The sequence below is a fragment of the Triturus cristatus genome, chromosome 1_1, assembly GCF_964204655.1.
Source record: "Triturus cristatus chromosome 1_1, aTriCri1.1, whole genome shotgun sequence".
Taxonomy (NCBI): Eukaryota; Metazoa; Chordata; class Amphibia; order Caudata; family Salamandridae; genus Triturus; species Triturus cristatus.
The window spans coordinates 1229426177-1229448185 of NC_140579.1; the positions used below are offsets into that span (position 1 = coordinate 1229426177).

Genomic DNA, 22009 nt, shown 5'->3' on the forward strand with positions numbered 1-22009 from the left:
GGTCCTCCTGAAGAGGCAGTCGAATCGGGGGATCGATGGACAGACTGAGTAGCTCGGGATACCAGTATCTTCGTGCCCAATCCGGAGCCACAAGGATGACTTGGGCCCGGTTGCGCCTGATCTTCTTCAGCACTCTGGACAGAAGTGGTATAGGCAGAAAGGCGTACAACAGACCGCAACTTCCCTCGCGACGAAAAGCGTCTCCGAGCGAGTGACGCCTTGGAAATTCCAACGCGCAGAACTGATGACATTGCGCGTTTTCTTTGGTGGCGAATAGATCTAACCAAGGCTCTCCCCACTGCCGAAAGAGTCCGAGTTCAGACGCCATTCGTGATCCATCATGCACCAGCGGTTGAGTTCGTCCACCCTGGCATTCAGAGAGCCCGCCAGGTGTTGAACCAACAGGGTGATACCCTGATGTTACAGCCATGTCCAGAGGCACAGAGCCTCCTGACAAAGGGTCCACGACCCCACCCCGCCCTGCTTGTTGCAATACCACATGGCGGTGGTGTTGTCCGTGAACACCTGCACTACACTTCCCCAAAAAGAGGGAAGGAATGCCTTCAGTGCAAGTCGGATCGCCCACAGCTCCAATAGGTTGATATGGAGCCGGGACTCCGCCGGAGACCAGAGGCCTCTGATCTCTGCCTCTCCCATGTGGCCCCCCCATCCCAGGAGGGACGCATCCGTCACCACTACGTGCTCTGGTTGGGGTAGGGAGAGGGATCTGCCACTGACCCAATCGCGGTCCGTGAGCTACTACTGCAACTGTCTTGCAGTGCCCTCTGAGATCAAGACATGGTCGGACAGGTTGCCCCAATGCTGGTCCCACTGAAACTTCAGGTCCCACTGCAGAGCCCGCATCCGCCACCTGGCATGATGTACCAGCAGGATGCAGGAGGCCATCAGACCCAGGAGCCGCAGTACCAACCTGACCGAAACCCGGGATAAAGGCTGAAGGATCAGAATCAGAGCCTGAATATCCTGAACCCGCTGTTCCGGAGGATAGACCCGGAACTGCGCCGAGTCCAGAACCGCTCCGATAAAAAGGAGCTTCTGGGAGGGACTCAGATGCGACTTCGGCACGTTGATGGAAAACCCCAGCTAATGCAGGAGGTCGGCCGTAGTCTGGAGGTGGGAGACGACTGCCTGGGGCGAGCCCGCCTTCAACAACCAGTCGTTGAGATGGGGGAAGACTGGAACCCCTAATCTGCGCAGATGAGCTGTGACCACTGCCATCACTTTCGTGAACACCCATGGGGCACTGGTGAGGCCGAAGGGGAGCACGGTAAACTGAAAGTGCTCGTGGCCTACCGTGAACCGCAGGTAACGCCAGTGGGCCGGCAGGACGGGGATCTGGAAATAAGCGTCCTGCAAGTCCAATGCTACCATCCAGTCTCCAGGGTCTGGGGCAGCCAGAACCTTAGCTAAAGTGAGCATCTTGAACTTCTCCTTCCGGAGGAACGCGTTGACACTCCTGAGGTCCAAGATAGGGCGTAGGCCCCCTTTGCCCTTCTTGGGAACCAGAAAGTAGTGGGAATAACAATCCGACCTACATCTGGGCCAGGAACGCGCTCTAAGGCACCCTTGGCCAAGAGGGCCGTAACTTCCTCCTGCAGAAGTTGCAAGTGATCCCCCGACATGCGGTGGTACTGCGGTGGCATGGCTGGAGAGGTCGCCTCGAAGGGGAGACAGTAGCCCCTTCGGACGATTTGCAGCACCCACCTGTCCGATGTAATGGTACACCAGTGGAGCAGGTGATGGCGAACTCTGCCTCCCACTGGCGTGGAATGGGCCTGAAATCTCGGACTAGGAAGGCTTTGAGGCAGATGCTGCTGGGGTAGATGTGGGCTGACCGGCTCTCTGTCCCCCCGCTCCGCCTCGGCGGAATCCACATTCGCGACCACGTTGAGGCTGAGTCTGCAGCCTGTGGCTAGACGGACGTGTGGGGGTGCCCCTTCCTTGGCCACGAAAGGGGCGAAAAGCGGAAGTTTGCGGGCGCGGGGCTGAGAGGCCCAAGGACTTGGCCGTAGCCCTGGAGTCCTTAAAGCGCTCCAGCGCACTATCCGCTTTGTCGCCAAAGAGGCGACGGCCATCGAAGGGCATGTCCATGAGGGTGCTCTGGACATCCCCGGAGAAATTCGTGGACCTCAGCCAGGCGTGGCGACGAATCGCCACTGTGGTCGCAATTGCCCTACCGAGCGAGTCCGTTGTGTCAAGCCCACATCGTATCGACTACCGTGGCGCATCCCGCCCCTCGGCAAGAGCCTGGGCGAGCCGTGTCTGAGCCTCCTCCAGACACTGGGGCAGCACGTCCGCCACCGTATCCCACAAGGAATTGGTGTAACGGTCCAAAAGGCACACGGTGTTGATAGACCGCAATCCCAAACTAAGAGAGGAGAACAGTTTCTTCCAAACTGTTCCAACCTTTTGGATTCCTGATCCGGGGGAGCGGACGGGAAGGCGGTCTGGGAGGTAGAGGCCTGGATAACCAGGCTCTCAGGCGTGGGGTGCACCGACAGAAAGCTGGGGTCACCCGGTGCGGGGCGGTGGTGCCGGGCCATGTTCCGGACCACAGGAGGGACTGTGGAGGGCTTGGACCAGGTGTCTATCAGAACGTCCGTCAGTGCTTCATTGAACTGCAGCAGAGGCTCCGAGGAGCTTACCGGCGGTTGAAGCACTTCAGTGAGGAGGTTAGTCCTCACCGCCACTGCAGGGAGCTCTAGCTGAAGAGCCTCGGCAGCCCTGCGCAGCACCACAGAATAGGTAGTACCCTCCTCCGTAGCCACGGAAGGAGGAGAGATGAAGCCAGTGTCAGAGGAGATATCAAGACCACTGGCATCCCCCAGCTCTTCTGCCCAGTCCTGAGATAACTGGCACTACTGTCCCAGAGGGTCCTCAGACCCCTCCCAGTCGTCCCCGTCATCCGACTCCTGGTAGACAGGTGGAAAGGTCAGAGCCGGGCGGTAGATGAATCTGTCATCCATCGGCGCCGGATACGGCGCCGGGCGGCGCCGCTCCGACGCCGGGCCCGAACCGGGACTAAACCTGGGGACGACGACGTCGTCCGAAGACGGTGCCGGAGGCGGCACCGAAGGAGTCGGCGCCGGCGGAGGGGTCGTAAGGTCGACCGGCGTCGATCAGGATCCAGGCCTGGATCCCCCGGGGGCCTGTGGATTCGGGACCGAAGTCGACGCCGGGGCGAGGGACCGAAGGGTATAGGGCCGGACGCGATTCTTGCGGCTCCGATGGAGCCGCGCGGGTGGTGCCACCCGAACCCTCAGCTGAGTCGTGCGACCGGCGAGGGGAGTCAGAAGAGCGATGTTGTCTCTTCGACTTCTTGCTGTGCCTCGACTTACCATAATGCAAGGACTTGGACCCCGACGAGCGGTGATAGCTGCGGCTCCACGACCGGTCCCTTGACCTCCTCCCCGACCGGCAGACTACCGGATCTCGAGCAGCTTGCGCAGCCGCTCCCGCCTAGCCTTCGAGGTCAAGGCACGGCCGTCGAGGCATGACTCGGCATCGTGGTCGGCCCCAAGGCAGTAGAGACACCGGCGGTGATGATCCGTGACCGACATCAGGTGGTGACAGGCGTCATACGGCTTAAACCCTGGCACCAGGAGTCGAGGTTGACTCGAAATAGGAACCAAAAAAGTTCAAAATGTTTAGTCAAAAAGTGACTAAAAGGGTATGCTCTTCCCGGATCTGTGCTTACTGGCGCGGAAAAAAGAAGAACTGACGTCAGCGCACGAGGGTGGCGTCTAAGTACTCCGACGACGTCATCACGACGCCGATGACTGACGCGGAGCCGCAGACGACGCCTAGCGACACGCAAGGGTATTGCTGACGAAAATCTTTCCGGATCCAGCCTGACGCCTGGGGATATTCTAAGGTAAGGAATCTAACTAACGTGTTTCTTTCAGATGTCTGAGTATAACTTGCCCGTCTCTACTAGGGTTTGTGACGATATTACCACTAATTCCATTATTGCAGTGTATGTAATCATAGCATTTTTGGTGCCTTCTTCTTGTTTCTGACTTTTCCATTTTGGTGTAGTCAGTAATTCTTTCATGTTCTTCGATCTCGTATATGCAAAAAGGGGTTTATTTTTTAATAATACTTTGAACTCTGGTTTGTTCTAAAGTAGTTTCAGTTGTTTGTTGATGATTTTCTTGATGGTAACTGATTTATTTAGAGACAAAGACCAGTCGATCTTGTGAAACTTTGGGTTTGTTTATCAATAATTCTTGACGATTAACTGCTTCCATTTGTTTATCTGTTGTCTCCAGTATTTTCAATGGATACTCACTTTCCATACATTTCTGGTTTTGTTCTTTAAGTGATGCTATGAGTGCTTCTGTGGTGGATGAGATTGTTTGTCTTCTGAGCAACTGAGAGTAAGGTCAACTGGCAATACTTTTTGACGGATTAAAGCTCTGGTATAACAATACATTATTTCGATCTGTACTTTTCTTGCGTTTGCTTGTGGTGATCTTTGAGTTTGACTTATCCACCCTAACATCTAAAAATGCTAAGCTCCCATCGCTAATATAATGAGTGAATTGTATTCTCATGTTCTTGGTGTTTAATTCAGCAGCTTTGTCCAATAGTTTAGTTTGGGTATTTTTCAAAACCAAAAATATGTCGTTGATGAATCGACAATAAAAGATAAGGTCCTCATCCCACTCTGGATCTGAAAAGATATGGTCATGTTCACATTTCACATAAATGGATTTGCGTATTCCGGGACCCCTGCAAATTCCATTGATGTACCACTTAATTGAAGTTAAGAGTTGTCCATTTCAATTAAAATAGATGTGTTGGAGATAAAATTGAAAGATTTCAAACAAAAATATTTTGTTAGGTTGAATTTGGGGCTGCTGGGGTAATGTCATTCTACTGCTTAAATGCCCTCGTGACAAAGGAATGGAGCATCTCTGCGCACCGGGGGGAGGTACCACGTGACTCCGCCCCGACGTCCTCCACGGGCTTGACGTCAGTTTGCTTCGGAGAACTTTTCCACGCCACAACGCGGAGACATCACAACAAAACTGAGGAGAGCATGGGAACAGTGTGCGAAAAAACCAGAGAAACAAAATAGAGAGAAACAAAAGGTGAACAACTTCACCAGGTGGCACCAAGGCACCAGAAGACGACAACAGCAGGCCAGAGCAGGAAAAGAGCAGAGCACCACTCTGAGGAACAACTGTGCAAGCCAAGGCGAAAGCACCAGGTGGCAGTAAAGCACCAGTAAGCCAGAGCAGCGAAGCCATATCAAGAAAAGCGCAAAGCACCACTCCCTGGAACCACCTTGCAAGCCAAGGCGAGAGCCATCCTGGGGGCACAAGCATGTGAAAGCGCCGTGACAGAAAGAGAAAGGGTCTCCAACCACAACCACAAAGGGAAGGGCCACAAGCCCGGAACAGGGGAGCAACAGCAATCCACCCCCAGACTACACTGCCAAGGATGGCCATACCTCCCAAAAGGAGTAGGAGGTCAAAAGACAGGTAATCCATCCGCAGACTAAAGTGCCAAGGAGGGACATAACCTCTGAAAGGAGTAGGAGGGCAAAGGACAGGCAATCCATCTGCAGACTACACTGCCAAGGAGGGCCATGACCCCTGAAAGGAGTAGGAGGGGCAGGAAAAGAACCCCCAACGAAGAAGACCGGGTAGGGATCAGAAACTCTAACAACAAAGGGAAAGAGCAAAAGGAGGCCCTCACGCTGGAGAGAAACCAGCTGGAGGGATGTCTGACCGGAAGAAACAAAGAGGACACCCACAGAAGACAAGCCACCCAGAGGAAGACGACTGCAGAAACCCAAGCAGAGGGTCCTCGCAGAACGGGAGGAAGGGCAGTCGTGAAGGAATCTGCGGCTAGAATCGTCTCTACCAGATACATCGTTACCGAAGGTAAGTAACTTGTACATCTGATAGAGACTACTAGCCGCAGATTCCTTAACGTAGAATAGATACCCTAGCCATACCCAGAAGGGAGTAGGGCCTTCAAGAGAGCCTCCCTACCAGGAGAGACACAGGGCCCCAGCAGGGGACAAGTCACAGGTCCAAGAAGGGAAAGGCCAGGATATCCTAAGCCCAACCAAGGGAGAACTGCCCAACACCCCACAGGGGCAGACAGCGCCTGAAAAGCCTCAAGGAACACAAGGAGCACCTCAAACCCTAGGGAGAAGAGGTAGAACCGGAGGCAGGGCCCACCTGAAGGAACACATTCACAGTGACAGAAAGAGCTGTACACACCCCCAGCCGCAAACAGCGGACAAGGCAGGGACGGCTGCACCGCCAAAGTGCAGATGGAAGAAGAAAGGCACTAGAGAATACATCAAAGGCCACAACGGCGTAGCAGAGCAAACAGGCCTGCATTGGCATGCACAGCCAGCAGCAGACAACCCACAGAACGGTGCACCCAGGACAAGCTAGACGCCAGCCGAAGGCAGTGGCCAGGAAGGGCCACGACACGCCCCAAGGGAGGGGCAGGCACACACTGACCCACAAATGAAGGAACCAGGAAGAAAGAAAGAAAGAAAGAAAGAAAGAAAGAAAGAAAGAAAGAAAGAAAGAAAGAAAGAAAGAAAGAAAGAAAGAAAGAAAGAAAGAAAGAAAGAAAGATGACGGCGGACCAAGCCGTCAACCCGAACACAAAAATCAGGGAAAGCAGTCCCCCCCCGGAACACCAGACAGAGGACCAAGGCGGACAGAGGTGCAAAACCGCCACACCGCAATGCAGCAGACAGCAGGCCGGACTAGGCCAGAGACTCAGTGATCCAGGAGAAGGACGGACCGGGGCGCAACGCAAGCCACTCCAAAACCATCAGCAAGAAGATCGCACCAGCGACATACCGTGACGCCACGGAGAGCAGAAGCCCGAAGGGCGACCACACCTCCCCAGCACATGATAAAGCTATATAATAGCTACCATTACCCCACAAAGGGCATGTTATATCCCAGAACATGGGAACCCTCTTAGGAAAAAGTTTCCGCAGCAGAGGATAAACAGAAAGACCTGCGGAGAAAACCGCAGACGGCTTGCCAAGCAGCCAATAAAGAAAACACAGAACCTAATCTCAGGGCCTACACGGTTTACCAACAGCCAAAACCACAAGTCAAAAAAGGTCCGGACCAGCAGCCAACAGCACCAAAGTCCTAACAAAAGGACCTGAAGGCGCATCAACCACACACAACACACAACTGGGGCTACCTGCTACAAGACCCCAGGAAACAACGGAAGAACACCTCCCAAAACACAGACCGACTTACATGTCATTGAGGGGGAGGAGGAGGAGAAGGATGAAGCCCCGCAAGAAACCTCTGAATGGCAGAATCCGCAGGGGCGTGGAACAAAGGAGTGCCATCAAAGGGAAGGTCCACCAGCCGTTCCCTAACGTTCTCTGGGAACACACTAACCCGTAGCCAGGCATGTCGATGAAGGGCCACCGAAAAAGCCATGGTACGACCAAGCACCTCCGAAATGTCCAGAGCCGAGCGAAGAATAAATGCCGCCAGCTCTCGGCCATCCAACACATGGTGCCTCAAATCAACACAGGCACCCTCCTGAGAAGCGGCAGACATAAGGGACTACGCCGAATCCCACAAGCAAGAAGTGGCCCTAGCCAATACACAAAGAGTGTTAAGGGCCTGTAAAGCTGCACTGGAGGAGGCGAAGATATTGCGCCCCAGGAATCTAACCAGCGGGCCTCCTGTGATGGGGGAGACAGCACCGATGGCAGGGAGGGAAAGGCAGTCTGTAAAAGAGGGCCCCTGGTAGAGGGGTGGAGGGAAAGACAGACAGGATCATGCGGCGCAGGATGGTGGGGGTGCAGAAGAACAAGTTACTTACCTTCGGTAACGATGTATCTGTAAGAAACATTAGTTAGTTAGATTCCTCACCTTAGAATATCCCCAGGCATCAGACTGGATCCGGAAGATTTTTCGTCAGCAATACCCCTTGCGCGTCGCTAGGCGTCGTCTGCGGCTCCGCGTCCGTCGTCGGCGTCGTGCGCCGGAATGACATCGTCGGAGTACTTAGACGCCGCCCTCGCGCGCTGACGTCAGTTCTTGTACATAGCTTTCCGCGCCAGGAACGCAGAGCCATGCAAAGACCGACACTGGTGCCAAAAACAAAATCTAGGGGCCTGAAAAGGATAACCTTAACCCTAGATGTCAGTTCGCAGAACGGGGAGGATGGGTGGGTCGGTGAGGAATCTAACTAACTAATGTTTCTTACAGATACATCGTTACCGAAGGTAAGTAACTTGTTCATCTGAAAGAAACACGTTAGTTAGATTCCTCACCTTAGAATAGATACCCAAGCAATACCATCCCCGGTGGTGGGTCTGCCAACCAAGATCACACCAGAAAGTCCTGGAGGACAGAACGGCCAAAGAAGCCATCCCTCCGGACTTGGCTGTCAAGGCAATAATGCCTGGCAAACGTGTGTAGCGAAGCCCACGTTGCCGCCTGACAGATGTCCTGCAAAGGGACACCCCGTCCCAAAGCAGTGGTAGCCGCTGTGGCCCGAGTAGAATGGGCGCGCAGCCCAACAGGAGGGTCCTTTTTTGCCAAGGAGTAACAAATTTTGATGCACAAAACGACCCACCGAGAGATGGTCCGTTTGTGCACAGCTTTCCCCTTCTTAGCACCCACGTATCCAACGAAAAGTTGGTCGTCCACCCGGAACTGCTTTGTGCGGTCCAGATAAAAGGAGAGCGCACGTTTTGGGTCCAGACGGTGGAGCCTCTCTTCCTCCTTGGAAGGATGCGGAGGCGGAAAGAAGGTGGGCAAGGTGACAGACTGCCCAAGATGAAATGGAGTCACCACTTTCGGAAAAAAGGAGGGACGAGGCCGAAGGACAACCTTGTCCGGATGAACAGAAAGAAAAGGAGGCTTTGAAGATAAAGCCTGGAGCTCACTCACCCGTCTAGCCGAGGTGATGGCTACCAGAAAAGCAGTCTTAAGCGTCAGCAGACGAAGAGGACAATTATGAAGAGGCTCAAAGGGAGCGCACATTAGAAATGTGAGAACAAGATTCAAGTCCCACTGAGGCATTACAAAAGGGACAGGAGGGAACGTGTGAATAATGCCTTTTAGAAAGCGTGTAACTACAGGGGACTTGAAAAGAGAAGGCTGATCAGGAAGCCGCAAGAAGGCAGAGATGGCAGCAAGATAACCTTTCAGGGTGCCCAGGGCAGAGCCCTGCCGGGCCAAAGAAAGAAGAAACAGTAGAACCTCAGAAAGAGGGGCGGAAAGGGGATCCACAGCCTTTGCTAGGCACCATGCCACAAATTTGTTCCACCTGCAGGCGTATACCGTTTTTGTGGAGGGACGCCTGGCTGCCAGAATGATATCACAGACTTCAGGAGGCAAGTCAAATGGCATCAACTGCCGCCGCTCAATCTCCACGCATGGAGGTGGAGGCTGGACAGGTTCGGGTGGAGGACCGTCCCCTGCTGCTGCGACAGAAGATCCTCCCGAAGGGGCAGACGTATCGGAGGATCGGTCAACATACTGAGTAGCTCGGGATACCAGTACCTTCGTGCCCAATCCGGAGCCACCAAGATGACTTGGGCCCGGTCGTGCCTGATCTTCTTCAGCACTCTGGGCAGAAGTGGTATAGGCGGAAAGGCGTACAACAGACCGCAACTCCACAAAAGCGTCGCCGAGCGAGTGCCGCCTTGGAAATTCCAACGCGCAGAACTGCTGACATTGCGCGTTCTCTTTGGTGGCGAATAGATCTAACCAAGGCTCTCCCCACTGCTGAAAGAGACCTTGCGCCACTTCGGAGTTCAGACGCCATTCGTGATCCATAATGCACCGGCGGCTGAGTTCGTCTGCTCTGGCATTCAGAGAGCCCGCCAGATGTTGAACCACTAGGGTGACGCCCTGGTGTTCCAGCCACGTCCAGAGGCGCAGAGCCTCCTGACAAAGGGTCCACGACCCCACCCCGCCCTGTTTGTTGCAATACCACATGGCGGTGGTGTTGTCCGTGAACACCTGCATGACACTTCCCCTGACAGAGGGAAGGAAGGCTTTCAGTGCAAGTCGGATCGCTCTCAACTCCAACAGGTTGATGTGGAGACGAGACTCCGCCGGAGACCAGAGGCCTCTGATCTCCGCCTCTCCCATATAGCCACCCCATCCCAGGAGGGACGCATCCGTCACTACGACATGCTCCAGTTGGGGAAGGGAGAGGCTCTTGCCCTTGACCCAATCGCGGTCCGTGAGCCACCACTGCAACTGCTGTGCAGTGCCCTCCGAGATCAAGACATGGTCGGACAGGTTGCCGTGATGCTGGGCCCACTGAAACTTCAGGTCCCACTGCAGAGCCCGCATGCGCCGCCTGGCGTGATGCACTAGTAGGATGCAGGAGGCCATCAGCCCCAGAAGCCGCAACACTAGCCTGACCGAAACCCAGGATAGAGGCCGAAAGATGGGAATCAGGGCCTGAATATCCCGGACCCGCTGTTCCGGCGGATAGACCCGGAACTGCGCCGAATCGAGAACCGCTCCGATGAAGAGGAGCTTCTGAGAGGGACTCAGGTGTGACTTCGGCACGTTGATGGAAAATCCCAGCAAATGCAGGAGATCCGCCGTAGTCTGGAGGTGGGAGACGACTGTCTGGGGCGAGCCCGCCTTCAACAACCAGTCGTCGAGATAGGGGAAGACTGGAACCCCTGATCTGCGCAGATGAGCTGCGACCACCGCTATCACTTTCGTGAGCTCCCGAGTGGCGCTGGTAAGGCCAAAGGGGAGCACGGTGAACTGAAAGTGCTTGTGGCCTACTGTGAACCGCAGGTAACACCGGTGGGCCGGCAGGACGGGGATATGAAAGTAAGCGCCCTGCAAGTCCAACGCTACCATCCAGTCTTGCGGGTCTAGGGCAGACAAGACCTGAGCAAGTGTGAGCATCTTGAACTTCTCCTTCCGGAGGAAGCGATTGACGTTCCAAAGGTCTAAGATAGGATGCAGGCCCTTGTCCTTCTTTGGGACCAGAAAGTAGTGGGAATAACAATCACGACCTAATTCTGGCCCAGGAATGCACTCGATGCCCCCCTTGGTCAAGAGGGCCGTGACTTCCTGTTTAAGAAGTGCAAGATGGTCCCCCAACATGCGGTGGCACTGAGGTGGCATGGCTGGAGGGGTAGTCTCAAAGGGGGAGGGAGTAGCCTCTTTGGACTATTTGCAGAACCCAACTGTCCAACGTGATGTTGCGTCAGCGGGGGAGGTGATGGCGAAACCTGCCACCCACTGGCATTTGTTGAGCCTGAAAGGTCGGACTAGGATGGTTTGGAGGCTGCTGCAGAGGAAAGGTTGGTGGACAGGCCCGCCCGCTGGCCCCCGGAACCACGACGGTTGTTCCACGTCCCCGGCCGCGCGAACGTTGAGTAACTTGTTGTGGCCTGTGGCTCTGGGCGGGACGTAGAGGGGCACCCCTTCCGTAGCCAAGCAAGAGGCAAAAAGCAGCCTTCGCAGGGCGGGTGGAGAGTCCCAAGGACTTGGCCGTAGCCCGTGAGTCCTTGAAACGCTCTAGAGCGTTGTCTGCTTTGTCGCAAAAAGGCGACGGCCATCATAGGGCATGTGCATCAAGGTGTTCTGGAAATCCCCTGAAAAGCCAGTCGATCTCATCCAGGCATAGCGACGAAGCGCTTCTGACGTTGAAATGGTCCTGCCCAGAGAGTCGGCGTGTCAAGCCAACAACGGATGGTAAACTTCGCCGCATCCCTCCCAGCGGCGACAGTCTGGGAGAGCACTGTCCGGGCCTCCTCCGGACACTGAGGCAGAACCTGCACAACCGTATCCCACACCGAGTGGGAATAACAGCCCAAGAGACATGCGGTGTTTTCCGACCGCAGTCCTAAGCTGGAGGAAGAGAACATTTTCTTTCCAAGACGGTCCAGCTTCTTGGATTCCCTTTCCGATGGACCGGTAGAAAATGCGCTCTTGGAATTGGGGGCTTGGACTACCATGCTCTTCGGCGTAGGGTGTTGGGAGAGGAAAGAGGGGTCACCCGGAGCAGGGCGGTGGCGTCGAGCAATCATCCTGTCCATGGGAGCCCCCGTGTTGGGCCTGGACCACGTGCCCAAAAGGAAGTCGGTAAGGGCCTCATTAAACTGAAGGGCTCCGAAGAGCTCGCAGCCGGTTGAAGCATCTCTGTAAGGAGGTAAGTCCTGACCGTCACCGTAGGAAGCTTGAAGTTGAGAGCCTCGGCCGCCCTAAGCAAAACACCACTGCGTATAAGGCTTGCTCCTCCGCAGCCACGGTAGTAGGAGACATCATGCCAAGGTCAAGGGAGGTGTCCAAACCCCTGGCATCCCCCAGTTCCTCTCTCCAGTCCTGTTCACTGTCCAACTGGTCAGTCAGAGGGTCACCTGACCCCTCCCAGTCCTCCTCCCCATCCTCTGGGTACCTTTCTGGTCGAAAAGGGACCCCAGGAGTGAACAGGGGCACAAAAAACCCTCTTGGTGCCGGTCCGGCTCTGGGTCCATGTCGGTATGGAGGCTGGGGTCGACGCTGGCTGGAGAGGCCCGACTGGCGTCGAACGCGGTACTGGTGCCGAAAGAAGCGGCGCTGGCCGGAGCCGTCAGCGGAGAAGGCCTAGGCCCCCCAACTGAGTCCACGGGGCCCGAAGGCCTGCCAGCAGGATCGGGCTACCCAAAGATGGCATGCATAAGCCTCATAGAAAGTACGAAGCTGGGCGGGCGTTGCTCCGGGTCCCAGAAGTACGAGTTACTTACCTTCGGTAACGATGTATCTGGTAGAGACGATTCTAGCCGCAGATTCCTTCACGTAGGATTATACCCAGGCGTGAAACTGGATCCGGAAACTTTTTTGCCACAGCATCCCTGCGCGCCGGGGGCAGGGCGACATCACGCGACTCCGCCCAGGCGTCGTCCGCGTACGCGATGTCAGCGAGGTCGCATAAGAACCACCCCGGCGCGCCTACGTCAGTTTTCTTCGGAGAACTTTTCTGCACCACAACGCGAAACCAGCAGATAAAAAACTGTGGAAGCATGGGAACAGTGTGCGAAGAGCAGAAAGATTGGAAAGAAACGGTGACTAAAAACACCACCAGAGAAGTGCCAACACTGCAGAACCCAAGGGCAGGGAAAGAAGAAAGAAGAAAGAAGAACAAGCAGAACCCTGCACAGTCACTCTGCCAGCACATAGACAGCCTCCAATCCCTGTGCCCCGAAGGCAAGAACATGCGTAAAGTCATGGCACACATAGTAAACCCACCCCCCCATCCTGAGCAAGGAATGGAACCAGTCCCAAGACAGACAGGGACAACAAACTTCCAAGCCACCCCAACCTAGAGGGCAACCACCCACAAGGACAAGGGCAAGACATGGCCAGAGGACCCTCAATCAGAGGATAGCAATGGAAGGAAGGGAGGGGAGGGAGGACAGGGATAGAAAGCAGTCCCCCCCAAACCTGGAGTATCCAGAGCAGCAGGGCACCGGAGCACCGAAACCCCATCCTCCAAAGAACCAAGGAGGAATGAACCGCCCCCAGATGGAGTCACCCGTCAAGAACAAGGAAGGCACTCACAGGAGACACAGCCCCCCACCGGGAGGCGAGCACCGAAGACCAACCCAAGGGTCCTCAAAGAATAGGGGAGGAAGGGCGGGCCGTGAAGGCATCTGCGGCAAGAATCGTCTCTACCAGATACATCGTTACCGAAGGTAAGTAACTCGTACATCTGATAGAGACCACCAGCCGCAGATTCCTTCACGTAGAATAGATACCCTAGCAATACCCACGGGGAAGGAGGGTCTGCGAAAGGACCCCACCAGCCAATGCAGAACAGAGGGCCCCACAGGGGACCAGATCTGTGGACCAGGTAGAACCTTGCCCCTGCCAGGCCAAGGGAACCCCCCACCAGCAGAACCCCACCGACCCCAAGGGGATGTAGGAGGGAAAGAAGGCTGAAGAGGCTCGTGCCCTCACAGCAGAGGAACCAAGGGTAAGGACGGAGAGGCCGAAGCACCCCACTCCCCTACAAGGCAACATAGCTGCCGCCCAATGCCAAGGCAGGAAAGGCGGAAGAAGAAGAAGCTTAGAGGGCCCAAGGAAACGAGGGAAAAGAAGGTGAACCCACTCCAGATGGAGAGCAGCCTGACAGACAGAACAGCGCCGGCAGTCAAGCCGCCAGAAGCAAGAAGAACAGCCCGAGGCCCCAGGAAGGCCGAGTAGGCGACGCCTGGCAAGGGAGAACACAGGATCATCCCAGACCTCAGACAGGAGCAGGGAGAGGAGGAGATGCCCGGGCACACCACTACGAGTGGCCGCGCACACGACCTCAGGAAGCAAAAGCAACCTACCTAAACGCCAAGGCGACCAGAACCCTCTAGCAGAGCGCTAGCTATATGACAGCTACGACTACCCCACATAGGGTACGTTAAGTCCCAAGATATGGGAACCGTCTTAGGAAGAACTTTCGCAGCAGGGGAAAAAATAAAAGGGCCACGGGGAAAAAAACACCCCCCGCTGAAGGCTTGACAAGCATCCCAAGCAAAGCAGAAGGCCCAATCTCAGGGCCAAGTTCTGTGCAACAACTCCTGCAGAATCCACACACCAAGGGCCGTCCAGCAGCCAACAATGCCAAAGTCCCAAGGAAGGACGTAAACGGCCAGAAACCACTCGACAGCTGGAACAACCGGCCTAAGAAGGCCCAGAAGCAACCCAACTCAGAAGTCACTGAGTAGGGGACGGAGGAGGAGGAGGATGTGAGAAGTTGGCCTGATGTATGATGTCACTAGTTCTAGTGTACACCTTATATCAGTCCAAATATCCTTATGGTGATTGGTTGTAAAGTCAACCTTATAGACCAGCTATCCTAGTGGTAGCATGGACAAGAGCAGTCTTAGGCTAAACTCTGAATGGCATGTGAAGCCAGCTGTGATACCATATATAATCCCTTGAATACCAAATGAAAGGACACCACAACAGATATATATATAAAATAAAGTGTATTTATTCTAGTCAAACCCTCAGCACTCTTTATGAGATTAGAGGTAAGTACAACACAGTCTTATTTAAGCATACATTAAGTCACACAGCTAAGTAATACAGTTAGGCCCTAGGGGCCACGCAAACCATATACTAAGTAAGTGGTATAAGGACCACTGTCACGGAAATAGAATAGGCCTAGGCCTAGGGAATCGCTGGGGCTACACTACACTAGCGTTAGTTAGGAAGTGGGAGTGGAAACACTCACGCGTAATGCGTAAAAGTCACTAGCAATAGTACAGTTTAGAAAACGATAGATTTAGGACACTTCCGGAGTAGCTAGGAAGTCGAGACTGGAAAACTAGACACTAGGATAGTCACTATCCTGATGAGCACCGGAGTACCCAAGTTACCTAGCCCACAGGCTGCGGGTGCATAGGGGTGAAGATGCGTCGGTTTTCGTCGTCGACTCTTATGGATGCCTGAAGAAAGATGCTGACAGGCAGTCAGTGAAGAGTGTCCGGTGGATCCCAAGGCTGGGATCAAGAAGAGAGGAGACCAGCAAGCAGAAGGGACAGAGTCAAGGTCACTAGCCAGTGACCACGTGGAACCAGGAAGGAACCAGGCGATGTCGTGAAGATTGCAGGTGAAGGTGAAGCTTGTCGCTGCAGCCAGGAGGACCAGGAAGCGTCGAGGACGACCAGGACCAGGAGGCGAGCTGTCCCACGAAGGCTCTTGCTGTCGGCGGCGTCGAAGTTGGACTAGGACTCACCAAGCCTTGGCAAGCGGAACCCACGAGGAACGGAGGACTTGCTTCTGGTGCAGACCAGGAAGGTCTGGGGTGCTTCTGCTTTGCAGAGAAGCGGGAGCCAGTCTGGAGGAGCCAAACCAGCGCAGAAGATTTCAGGGTGCGTCGTCACAAAGGCCACTAGCCAGCGGGCAAGCAACCGGACAGACGCGGCAAGCAGGAAAATGCAGAAGGGCCCCACGCAGGACTCGTGGAGTGTGGGGGGCTGATCTTCGGTGCAGATGATGCTTGGGGTTGGGGCTTCTCAATCCCCGGTGCACAACTTCGAGGGTGCCTCAGAAGCTGCGCTTGAAGTTACTAGCCACTTTTCCCAGGTAGCCGGTCCCACGTCGCTCGTCGCCTCCACGGATCTCAGCTCTGCTGTGGATGTGGATCAGGGTCGGAGAAGTCTGGAAGTCAAGGCTCTGGTCGGGCTCTGCAGTCGGTTCCTCGTAGAACGTGGGCAAAGCAAAGTGTAGTCTCTTGATGGTGCCTGTTTGCACAGGGTAGCCACTCCTTGGCCACAAGGGAGATTCTTCAGTCTTCTTCTTTCGTCGAATGTCGAAGGTCCAGAGTTTCTGTTCAAGTTTGCAGGTTCAGGATAATCTAAAGTCTTGAGGCCCAACTCCCACTCTTATACTAATCTGGGGGGCTGGGATACCTGCTAGGTCACGCCTTATGGGTGGGACCTGGGAGGGGGTGGTTACACCCACTTCCCTTTGTCCAGTTTCGCGCCAGAGCTGGGGCTGGAGTGCCCCAGCGCTGGTTTGAACTGGACTATGCAAGGAACACCTTGTGTGCCCCAGGCATGTCTCATTCCTTTCAGCCCACCCTGCCCCAATACACTAAAGGCTGTCTGGGGAGGTGCTAGCACCTCCCCAAGCAGGAAACCTATTGTCCAGGCCTCCCTGGCTGGGATCACTCCCAGCTGCAGGAGGTCAGACTTGTGTCGTGGCAGCAGCATCCATTTTGTGATGCTGAGGCTTTGGTCAGAGGCTAACAGTGAAGTATGATTTTAACATGTCTTTCCCTCTAGAAGGGGGGAATAATATCCTCATGTCCAGAAATGGCATGGGGGTATTATTCCACAGTGTTAGACACCTTACACGACATGTTTCGATAAAGCCAAACCATAGTTACCATAACCGTCTAAGATTATAAGGCACTTTAAGAGTATATGGTAGGCTATATCATAGAACAGCTATAAGGACATGGTTCCGAAAGCTGCAGACAGGCTCAGCTCATGCTAGAGCACCATCTCACATGTTACCAAGCACTCTGCCTCCAGGATTGTTAAGGCCTGCCATAGGAGTGACTGATAGGTACACATGTGTCTATATGTAAGTTAGGTATAGGAATACTACACCTAAGCAAGGGGTGATTACACGACCTTGCCCCAGCTGAGTGATCAGCCAGTTGTGTCAAAATGGAAGGCCAGGCCAGGGGTGGCATAATACATGCTGCAGCCCCTGGTAGGCCTAGGGTACACCTATGCCCTGGGTACCTAGGGTACACTGTACAGGGGCCAATAAGGTGATCCTATCCAAATGGGTTATGCACCTAAAGTACATAGTATTAATTTAGAGAGAGAACAGCAGGGCTGTGGGTCTGATTAGCAGGCCCACAGCCACATCTAAGTCGAAAACCAGTAAAGCAAAAGCAAAAAGTGGGGGTGAACATAGAAAGCAGACCCTACTCTCCTACACGCACCAGCGCACTATCCGCCTTGTCGCCAAAAAGGCGACTGCCATCGAAGGGCATGTCCATGAGGGTGCTCTGGACATCCCTCGAAAAACTTGTGGAAAGCAGCCAGGTGTGGTGGCGGAGTGCCACTGTGGTCGACATCGCCCTACCCAGTGAGTCCGTAGTGTCTAGTCCACATCTGATAGTGTGGCGCGCTGCATCCCGCCCCTCGGCAAGAGCCTGGGCGAGCCGCGTCCGAGCCTCCTCCGGACACAGGGACAGCACGTCCTCCACCGTATCCCCCAGGGAGTGGGAGTAACGGTCCAAGAGACAAGCGGTGTTAACAGACCGCAGTCCCAAACTAAGGGAGGAGAAGAACAAGTTACTTACCTTCGGTAACGATGTATCTGTAAGAAACATTAGTTAGTTAGATTCCTCACCTTAGAAAATCCCCAGGCGTCAGACTGGATCCGGAAGATTTTTCGTCAGCAATACCCCTTGCGCGTCGCTAGGCGTCGTCTGCGGCTCCGCGTCCGTCGTCGGCGTCGTGCGCCGGAATGACGTCGTCGGAGTACTTAGAGGCCGCCCTCGCGCGCTGACGTCAGTTCTTGTACATAGCTTTCCGCGCCAGGAACGCAGAGCCATGCAAAGACCGACACTGGTGCCAAAAATAAAATCTAGGGGCCTGAAAAGGATAACCTTAACCCTAGATGTCAGTTCGCAGAACGGGGAGGATGGGTGGGTCGGTGAGGACTAATGTTTCTTACAGATACATCGTTACCGAAGGTAAGTAACTTGTTCATCTGAAAGAAACACGTTAGTTAGATTCCTCACCTTAGAATAGATACCCAAGCAATACCATCCCCGGTGGTGGGTCTGCGAACCAAGATCACACCAGAAAGTCCTGGAGGACAGAACGGTCAAAGAAGCCATCCCTCCGGACTTGGCTGTCAAGGCAATAATGCCTGGCAAACGTGTGTAGCGAAGCCCACGTCGCCGCCTGACAGATGTCCTGCAAAGGGACACCCCGTCCCAAAGCAGTAGTAGCCGCTGTGGCCCGAGTGGAGTGGGCGCGCAGCCCAACAGGAGGGTCCTTTTTTGCCAAGGAGTAACAAATTTTGATGCACAAAACGACCCACCGAGAGATGGTCCGTTTGTGCACCGCTTTCCCCTTCTTAGCACCCACGTATCCAACGAAAAGTTGGCCGTCCACCCGGAACTGCTTCGTGCGGTCCAGATAAAAGGAGAGCGCACGTTTTGGGTCCAGACGGTGGAGCCTCTCTTCCTCTTTGGAAGGATGCGGAGGCGGAAAGAAGGTGGGCAAGGTGACAGACTGCCCAAGATGAAATGGAGTCACCACTTTCGGAAGAAAGGAGGGACGAGGCCGAAGGACCACCTTGTCCGGATGAACAGACAGAAAATGAGGCTTTGAAGATAAAGCCTGGAGCTCACTCACCCGTCTAGCCTGTACGGACTGTAACCGCTTGATGTCGGTTACGGACCATCACCGAGGTGGATGGCTACCAGAAAAGCAGTCTTAAAAGTCAGAAGAGGAAGAGGACAATTGTGAAGAGGCTCGAAGGGAGCGCACATCAGGAATGTCAAGACAAGATTCAAGTCCCACTGAGGCATTACAAAAGGGACAGGAGGGAACGTGTGAGTAATGCCTTTTAGAAAGCGTGTAACTACAGGGGACTTGAAAAGAGAAGGCTGATCAGGAAGCCGCAAGAAGGCAGAGATGGCAGCATGATAACCTTTCAGAGTGCCCAGGGCAGAGCCCTGCCGGGCCAAAGAAAGAAGAAAGAGGAGAACCTCAGAAAGAGGGGCGGAAAGGGGATCCACAGCCTTTGCTGTGCACCATGCCACAAATTTGTTCCACCGGCAGGCGTATACCGTCTTTGTGGAGGGACGCCTGGCTGCCAGAATGATATCACAGACTTCAGGAGGCAAGTCAAATGGCATCAACTGCCGCCGCTCAATCTCCACGCATGGAGGTGGAGGCTGGACAGGTTTGGGTGGAGGACCGTCCCCTGCTGCTGCGACAGAAGATCCTCCCGAAGGGGCAGACGTATCGGAGGATCGGTCAGCATACTGAGTAGCTCGGGATACCAGTACCTTCGTGCCTAATCCGGAGCCACCAAGATAACTTGGGCCCGGTCGTGCCTGATCTTCTTCAGCACTCTGGTATAGGCGGAAAGGCGTACAACAGACCGCAACTCCACTCGTGACGAAAAGCGTCGCCGAGCGAGTGCCGCCTTGGAAATTCCAACGCGCAGAACTGCTGACATTGCGCGTTCTCTTCGGTGGCGAATAGATCTAACCAAGGCTCTCCCCACTGCTGAAAGAGACCTTGCGCCACTTCGGAGTTCAGACGCCATTCGTGATCCATCATGCACCGGCGGCTGAGTTCGTCCGCTCTGGCGTTCAGAGAGCCCGCCAGATGTTGAACCACTAGGGTGACGCCCTGGTGTTCCAGCCACGTCCAGAGGCGCAGAGCCTCCTGACAAAGGGTCCACGACCCCACCCCGCCCTGTTTGTTGCAATACCACATGGCGGTGGTGTTGTCCGTGAACACCTGCACGACACTTCCCCTGACAGAGGGAAGGAAGGCTTTCAGTGCAAGTCGGATCGCTCTCAACTCCAACAGGTTGATGTGGAGACGAGACTCCGCCGGAGACCAGAGGCCTCCGATCTCCGCCTCTCCCATATGGCCACCCCATCCAAGGAGGGACGCATCCGTCACTACGACATGCTCCGGTTGGGGAAGGGAGAGGCTCTTGCCCGTGACCCAATCGCGGTCCGTGAGCCACCACTGCAACTGCTGTGCAGTGCCCTCCGAGATCAAGACATGGTCGGACAGGTTGCCGTGATGCTGGGCCCACTGAAACTTCAGGTCCCACTGCAGAGCCCGCATGCGCCGCCTGGCGTGATGCACTAGTAGGATGCAGGAGGCCATCAGCCCCAGAAGCCGCAACACTAGCCTGACCGAAACCCAGGATAGAGGCCAAAAGATGGGAATCAGGGCCTGTATATCCCGGACCCACTGTTCCGGTGGATGGACCCGGAACTGCGCCGAATCGAGAACCGCTCCGATGAAGAGGAGCTTTTGAGAGGGGCTCAGGTGTGACTTCGGCACGTTGATGGAAAATCCAAGCAAATGCAGGAGATCCGCCATAGTCTGGAGGTGGGAGACGACTGCCTGGGGCGAGCCCGCCTTCAACAACCAGTCGTCGAGATAGGGGAAGACTGGAACCCCTGATCTGCGCAGATGAGCTGCGACCACCGCCATCACTTTCGTGAACACCCGAGGGGCACTGGTGAGGCCGAAGGGGAGCACAGTAAACTGAAAGTGCTCTGGGCCCACCGTGAACCGCAGGTAACGCCGGTGGGCCAGCAGGACAGGGATGTGGAAATATGCGTCCTGCAAGTCCAACGCTACCATCCAGTCTCCGGGGTCTAGGGCAGCTAGAACCTGAGCCAAAGTTAACATCTTGAACCTTTCCTTCCGGAGGAAGCTATTGACGTTCCGGAGGTCCAAGATAGGGCGTAGGCCCCCTTTGCCCTTCTTGGGAACCAGAAAGTAGTGGGAATAACAACCACGACCTACTTCTGGGCTCGGAACGCGCTCGACGGCCCCCTTGGCCAAGAGGGCCGAAACTTCCTCGTGGAGAAGATTCAAATAATCCCCCGAGATACGGTGGTGCTGCGGTGGCATGGCTGGAGGGGTCGGCTCGAAGGGGAGGGAGTAGCCCCTTCAGACGATTTGCAGCACCCACCTGTCCGATGTGATGGACCGCCAGTGGAGCAGGTGATGGCGAACTCTGCCGCCCACTGGCGTGGAATGGGCCTGAAAGCACGGACTAGGAAGGCTTTGAGGCGGATGCTGCCGGGGTGGATGTGGGCTGACCTCGTCGTCCTCCAGAACCGCCTCGGCGGAAACCACGTCCGCGACCGCGCGCAGGTTGGTTCTGCGGCTGGTGGCTAGGCGCACTTGAGGAGGCACCCCTTCCTTGGCCACGAAAGGGGCGAAAGGCGGAAGTTTGCGACCGCGGGGCCGAGAGGCCCAAGGACTTGGCCGTAGCCCGGGAGTCCTTAAAGCGATTCAGCGCACTGTCCGCTTTGTCGCCAAAAAGGCGAGTGCCATCAAAGGGCATGTCCATGAGAGTGCTCTGGACATCGCCCGAAAATGACGTGGACCGCAGCCAGGCGTGACGTCTAAGCGCCACTGTGGTAGAAATGGCCCTACCCAGCGAGTCCGTGGTGTCAAGCCCACATCGTATAGCATGTCGCGCGGCATCTCTCCCGTCGGCCAGAGCCTGGGTAAGTCGTGTCCGGACCTCCTCCGGACACAGGGGCAGCGCGTCCTCCACTGCATCCCACAGAGAGTGGGAATAACGGTCCAAGAGACAAGCGGTGTTCAAAGACCGCAGGCCCAAACTAAGGGAGGAGAACAGCTTCTTGCCAAACTGTTCAAGTCTCTTGGAATCCCGGTCCGGCGGGGCGGTCGGGAAAGAGGATTGGGAGGTGGAGGCCTGGATAACCAGGCTCTCAGGGGTAGGGTGTTGGGACAGAA

General features: G+C 55.2%; 1 protein-coding gene across 1 annotated transcript in view; it reads right to left on the minus strand.

Moving 5' to 3' along the window:
• The window catches only part of LOC146871866 (synaptonemal complex protein 1-like), a 2219271-nt gene that overhangs the window by 20878 nt on the left and 2176384 nt on the right, over positions 1–22009 (minus strand). The gene's annotated exons all lie outside the window — the stretch shown is intronic.